Source organism: Psammomys obesus, unplaced genomic scaffold, assembly GCF_907164565.1.
Source record: "Psammomys obesus unplaced genomic scaffold, mPsaObe1.curated_primary_1811, whole genome shotgun sequence".
Lineage (NCBI taxonomy): Eukaryota > Metazoa > Chordata > Mammalia > Rodentia > Muridae > Psammomys > Psammomys obesus.
Genome location: NW_026596079.1, coordinates 24,059,736 through 24,066,388, shown reverse-complemented (window position 1 = coordinate 24,066,388; position 6,653 = coordinate 24,059,736).

Sequence of the window (6,653 nt, the reverse complement as noted above, 5' to 3'; positions counted from 1 at the left end):
TGCTGTCCTTCTCCTACAACATCGTTGTATGTTTACTGAAAAGGTCCTCTGACATAAGCACAACACAATTTTCAAAATCACATGCTAACATGGATATAATCATGCCATCTTATTATGCTATTACATTATCTACAGATCTTACTCAGAATTTATCAGCTGTCCCAACCATTTTTAATATAATAAAATGGAAATTCAAAGTCATCTGAAATCATTAAGTACTTTTCAGATAAATTCCTCCCTGGTATAAATCAGTCAGAATTATTTACCACTGCTCGTGACAGATAACACAAACTGCTTTTTTTTTTTTAATTTGTAAGAGGAATAATGAACTTTAAATGTATAATTACCTATGTGAAAAAAAAAATGGAGTCAAGAGGAGAGAGGAGACCTGTATTGGTCTGGCACAGTGTGGGACTATTTCCTGTTGAATCTTTGAGACTGCCAACATACCTACAGAAGCTGATAGATGAATGAGAAGTGTAAGAATTGCTCAAAGGATTCGCAAATGCTTTTCATATTTTATAAATATGTTGAATCCTATAAGAAAGAGACATCGGGAAAATGTCCTTTATTTTCCTCAACATGATCTTACATATTTGTAGTTAATAACTGGCATCCTAAAAGCCATTTAGCAACCAGGAAAAGCTCTCAAGAAAGACATGGAATGACACTGGACCCTTCAAAGCATGCTTAACATCTTCCTTTCAGACTGGAGCTGTGTTTACTTGTTACTGAAGCCAGTGTCTGTCATGGATTTCTGTAATTCACAGCTGAAAACACCATAAAAATAGACATACTCAGTTAAACAACTCTAGCTCTGTGCTGACATTTTGCTTGATTGCTTAGACATTCTAATAAATATAAAGCTAGATTCAGGGTCATTATCCCCAACTATACTACACAGCTTGTTTTCTATATTCTTATAACATACTACTTCTCTACTCAAAGTAGCAGAATATTGAATAAAAATGTTAACATACTAACAATATGTAAGAAAACAATATGAAAAGGCCTCTTAAAATCAGCTTCATATACAGATAAGGAGAAAACTGCTGTTCTGTGGCCTATCTGGGTGGATATAAATAATAATAGTGTATTTATACATCTCAAAATAACTAGAAGGGAAGATTGGAGGGTTAGGGGTATAAGGCAGTGGCAAAGCACTTGCTTGCATTTGCAAGGCCCTGGGTCAATTCACTTCCAGGAGTGGGAGGGATTTCGAGTATATGTACCATAAAGAAATAAATGGTATGCAAATAACTATGAGCCAATCAGCATCCAGTATATACAAGAGTCAAAACAAAACACCAAACCTTATACATATGCATAAATATTACTATCAGTTGATAAAATAAGGTAATGACTTTCCAAAATGCTCCATGTGCTAAAGGAAACCAATGAGATGTCCCATTAGCATTGTTAAGTGCAAGTTGCCCTTTATATAGATTAGTTTGTTAATATACATTGTGTTATGCAGCAGTGATTTCCATTTTATAGATGATAAAAGTGAGTGTTGGAGCGATTAACCAACTTCATCAATTTCACAGGTAACCTCAATGATGGGATTAGGATTCTGACTGAAACAGTCCAGTTCAAAAGTGATGTACTACCTTTTGATAATGAGGCCAAAGTAATGACTACCCTCAAGGCAAAATTAATTTAGAAGGTTCATTTGAACTGAGGGAGGAATATATGTGCTGAGTGAAGGGTGTGAGAGAGCTCTCATTTCCAAACCTTGACGGGTACTTTCAAAGAGCTTGGAGGCTGTAAGCTGTGGGAAGGGGCTCACCAGCATCGTCAGGAAGAAGTCCTGCTCTCCCTAGAGTGGTCAGTGCTACCCAGCTGTCACTGTGGAGGAAAGTGATTGGCACAGAGGAACCATAAGAGTAACTACCGTTTTTGAAGGAATTGTTATGTTTAACAAAACCTTTTCATAGAGCAGCTAAGGCTAACGGCTTCATTTTCTGCAAAATAAATCTGACACACTTGCTCAATTATATCCCTGACCTGTTCTCTTGTGCTTCAGAGGATAAGATAGGCTGTGAGCTGCCCCAAGGTGGGAAAATGCCTACTTATTTTAACAGAGTTCACGACTCTTTCTCAGCTCTGCAGAGGCCTCTGTTCCCACTGTATCTGCTCCCTGGCAGCCTGCTACTCTAGTCTCAAAGACAATTCTCCACTAGAGGAGAACTGCAGCTGGTGCCACTCTCCTAAGCCATAACTCCTGAAACAACGTTTACCTCAGTTTCATAAAGACGATTTCTGAAGCATGACCTATGTAGCAGACATAGACATGGCCTCTACACATAGAGGCCATACTAGAGTCCTTGATTTGTACCTTACAGCAATATTATCTAAATGTTTTCTCATCAGCACACTTCCAAAGGGTTAACCAACCTATCTGTGCAATTACCTTTATATTTCTGACCAAAAACTTAAGAAAGGCATCTTAAGAGAAGAAGAAACTGACATGGTTGCAGGTTTCATAGGCTCTTGGCTTCACAGATTCCAGGCCTGTGATGAGGCAGAACACCATAGCAATGTGCACAGGTGGCAGAGGCTGTTCCCTCAAGGTGGTCAAGAAGTACAGTGAGAAAGAAACAGTGAAGACAGGAGGTGGGGCAAGATACAGTCCCTAAAGACACATCCCCAGTGGCCTACTTCCTAAAGTCTCCAGAAGTTTCCAAAATAGAACCACTAGCTGAGGACACAAGCCTTTTGGAGGAAGGCTTCATAGCCAACCCATGGCATCATCTTCCAAGAATTCCTTGCTAGTAATACACCTTCCAAGTCTGCCAATCAGAGGACAGGAAAGAGATAGCAAAAGCTGCCCCCTTGTAATCCACTTAGCCTCTGCCAGGCCCTGAGCTCAGTACTTTTGAACGACAGTTAATAATAAACCTGTGTATAACAATAAACCTGTGCGCAAGAATTGGCATCCCAAGATGGCAATGGGGAAAAGAAGGCTCTGAAAGGCTTCATGACATTCCCACCCTGGTGAAGCCCATGTTCATGGTACTTTCCTTGTCGGTAATGCCAATGCTGAAGCACAGACAGATGACCCTCCTGGTTTATCACATGCCTTCCTCAGCTAATGCAGCCAGCTAAGTGAGAAACACATCAAAGAAGCACTTTCCTGTCTCTCACTTTCTTTCCAGTGGGATCAAATGCTAAGGAGCAAGCATTGAGGGTGTTTGGGAGAAATACACTGCAAAAAATGGAGCAAGACACTAATCAACTTTAAACATGTAACTTTCTCCTTGCAGAAATGCCTCCTCTTGGTTTTCAGAATGCTTCTCATCCCTATTTTTCCTCCTCAGACTCTATTTCAGACCCCTTCTCCTCTGCTAACCCTTAGCTTTGTCCTCCACCCTCTTTTCGCACTAAATTCCTTTCCTAGGTGACCTCATTCTCTTGTGTAGCTTAAAATAATATTTTGTACCAATGACTCATAAACCTCTATCCCCAGCTCTTAACACTCCCTTGGGCTCTATATTTATTTACCCAACTGTCTATTTGACATCACCTCTTAGCTATCTACCAGACGTCTTAAATTTAGTATGTTCAAAATGAAATTCTCCATTTACCCACATCCATCTTCTTTATCTCAGTTAATGACGTCACCACTATCAAGCCAAAGATGTAGAAGCAACTCATTTTCTTTCTTTCCTTATGCTTCTCATACAATCTATGCACAAATGTTATCAACACTTATCTTCAGAATATGCTCCATTGCTCTATTCATAACTGAAGTCACCGATACACCTGGGTTACTTCCACTCCTCGCCTATAAGAGTTCATTCCTTGTCCAAGAGCCAGCCAAGGTGACTGTTCTAAAGCACAATTTAAGTTCACTGTTTTAAATTTTCTAGTGACTCCACAAGGTTTAGAGAAGAAGCCTTTCTGGACATAGCCAGCAAAGCTGAACATCACACACACCTTGCCAAACTCTCAGGTATGACCACATTCCTCTCTCCCCACCACCCTCCTACCATCCTGGCTTTCTTTCTATTTATGTAACACACTAAGTTAATGGCCATTTAGGTGTTTTTTTGAACTAATTTATTTTTTATTGATTACAGTTTATTCACTTTGTATCCCAGCTATAGGCCCCTCCCTCATCTCCTCCCATGCCTCTTCCCAAGTCCACTGGTAGGGGAGGTCCTCCTCCTTTTCCCTCTTACCCTAGCATATCAGGTCTCATCAGGACTGGCTGCATTGTCTTCTTCTGTGCCCTGTTAAGGCTGCTCCCAAGTTTGTTTCTTAAATCTTTATTACCACCATCATTTCCCCTCCTTTGAGTCTGAACTAGAATGGCACAACCTCGGCACTACTTTCAATGATCTTTCTAGCCAAATTAACTTTGTCTATTCTCCTCACCAAATTCACCATATACAGTGATCCAGTATTACTATTTTAGAGCATTCACATTGCTGTGTGAGCATTGTGTATTTCCTGCCTCTGCTCCATAAAATACAAAATATAAGAAAAACCTGACTAAAAGAAGATATCTCAATTGACAAAAGGTTCAGTTCTGTGGTATCAGAAGAGAGGTTAATATCCTAGAGATTGGGTAAATTAAGGTCAATATCGTCCACTCATGGTGAAGCCATTTACTAGCAATTGGTTATCAAAAACAAGATTGAAATAATGGTTTCTGGAATGTTATGACTTACATTTCAAAAGAGCAAAAGTCCAGTCTCTTAGGTGTACTTTCCATTTTAGAATTTGAAACTGACACCTTTATCTCTAATCTCTGAGGAGTTTGAATATGCAATCCAGTCGCATGGGAACAAATCATTTGATGATAATCAAATTTCAGGACCTTATAAAACTGAAGATTAAATTTCTCTCATCTCCTTCAATATAGAATTACATGTCTAGAGCTGGACTACTGTATCAAAGCCACAAAATATGTGGTGCTGGCTCAGTGGTCAGGTAGCAGGTAGCAAGGAATCTTTAGTGCTGCTACAAGTGCAGCCATCTGTATTAAGTATAAATTTTATACTATGCATATAAGAGCATCACTTGTAGAAACCTAAAATAAAAATCATTTACCTTGCACATTTATAGTTCTAGGAAAAATTATGCTACAATAAAACAATGCACTGAGAATAAAAGTGACAGATTCCCAAGTAACTGTAGGTCACAGGGAAAGTCTAAAAAGTTTGAGGATTTGAAGGAATGGAAGAAGCAATTGTTCTGATTATCAATTGGTAGAGGTATTGATTGTATACAAGTTGTAAGAGCAAGATGATCAGGGAATTTTCTGTGAGACTGTACCGCCTAGAAATGTCAGATGCTATGGCCATAAAACCTCATCAATATGACTGCCAGAACATGAGCTAAACAAGGACAAAAACAATAGACATACTAGAGTGGACGAGGAAATGCCACAAAGCTTCAACTCTAGGCAAAGGACTATACAGGTGTCTAAGAGATGCTGTGAATAGAAATAGTCTTCCCCAGGGAAGAGCACATCAACTAGTTATACCATACCAAATGGTCAGCCCTGAAGACATGCATACAAGGTAACAAACTGAGTGGGTTATTTTAGGAAGATATATATATATATATATGTGTGTGTGTGTGTGTGTGTGTGTGTATGTGTGTGTATATATATATGTATACATCACATGTGTATACATAGGCATATATGTATATAACAAATAATAATAATAAGAAACCATTAATCTGAAAGAGAGAATGAGGATGTAGAAGGGATGTGGGGGAAAGGAAAGGAAAAGAAAAAATATGTAATTATACTATAACATCAAAAGAAAAAAATAATTGATTCCAATACGGCTTCTTTACAAAAAGGGTGGAAGTTTCACAATACTTGTTAAGCTGTTAATCCATTTACCAGTTTAACAAAAAAGACTGAAGTTATGACTCTCTCTGAATTTCACTTGGCTTATGGTACCCCTAGTTATACAGAGGAATGTACCTAACAAAAATAGTGTGTGTGTGTGTGTGTGTGTGTGTGTGTGTGTGTGTGTGTTAGCACAAAATGTTCATCAGAATCAGCTAACAAATGAAGCTGAATAAATTTTGGAAAAAATTATTGCAGCCTAAGAAAGAATTAGCCTAAAAGAACCTGGAGGGGACAAGAACTCCACAAGAAGACCAACAGAGACAAATACCCTAGGTCCATGAGACTTACAGAGACTGAAGCACCAACCAAAGAAGAGGCACAGACTGTACCTATGCCCTTGACACATATGTAACTGATGGGAAACTTGGTCTTCATGTGGGTCTCCTAGCAAGTGGAGCAGTGTCTGTCTCTGACATGGACTCAGTTGCCTGCTTTTAGATCACTTGCTCCTAGCTGAGCTGCCTAGTCTACATTCAGTGGATGAGGACGTGCTTAGTCCTGATGCAACTTGATGTGCAGGGGTGGGTTGGGGGGCTTCCCTTTTCTGAGAAGAATGGGGGAAGGGGAAAGAAAGTGGGTGGGTGGGGCTGGGAGGAGGATGCGTTCAGGATGTAAAGTAAATGAATAAATAATTTCTTTTTAAAGGAGAAGAAGATGAAGAAGAAGGAGGAGGAGGAGGAGAAGGAGAAGGAGAAGGAGAAGGAGAAGGAGAAGAAGAAGAAGAAGAAGAAGAAGAAGAAGAAGAAGAAGAAGAAGAAGAAGAAGAAGAAGAAGAAGA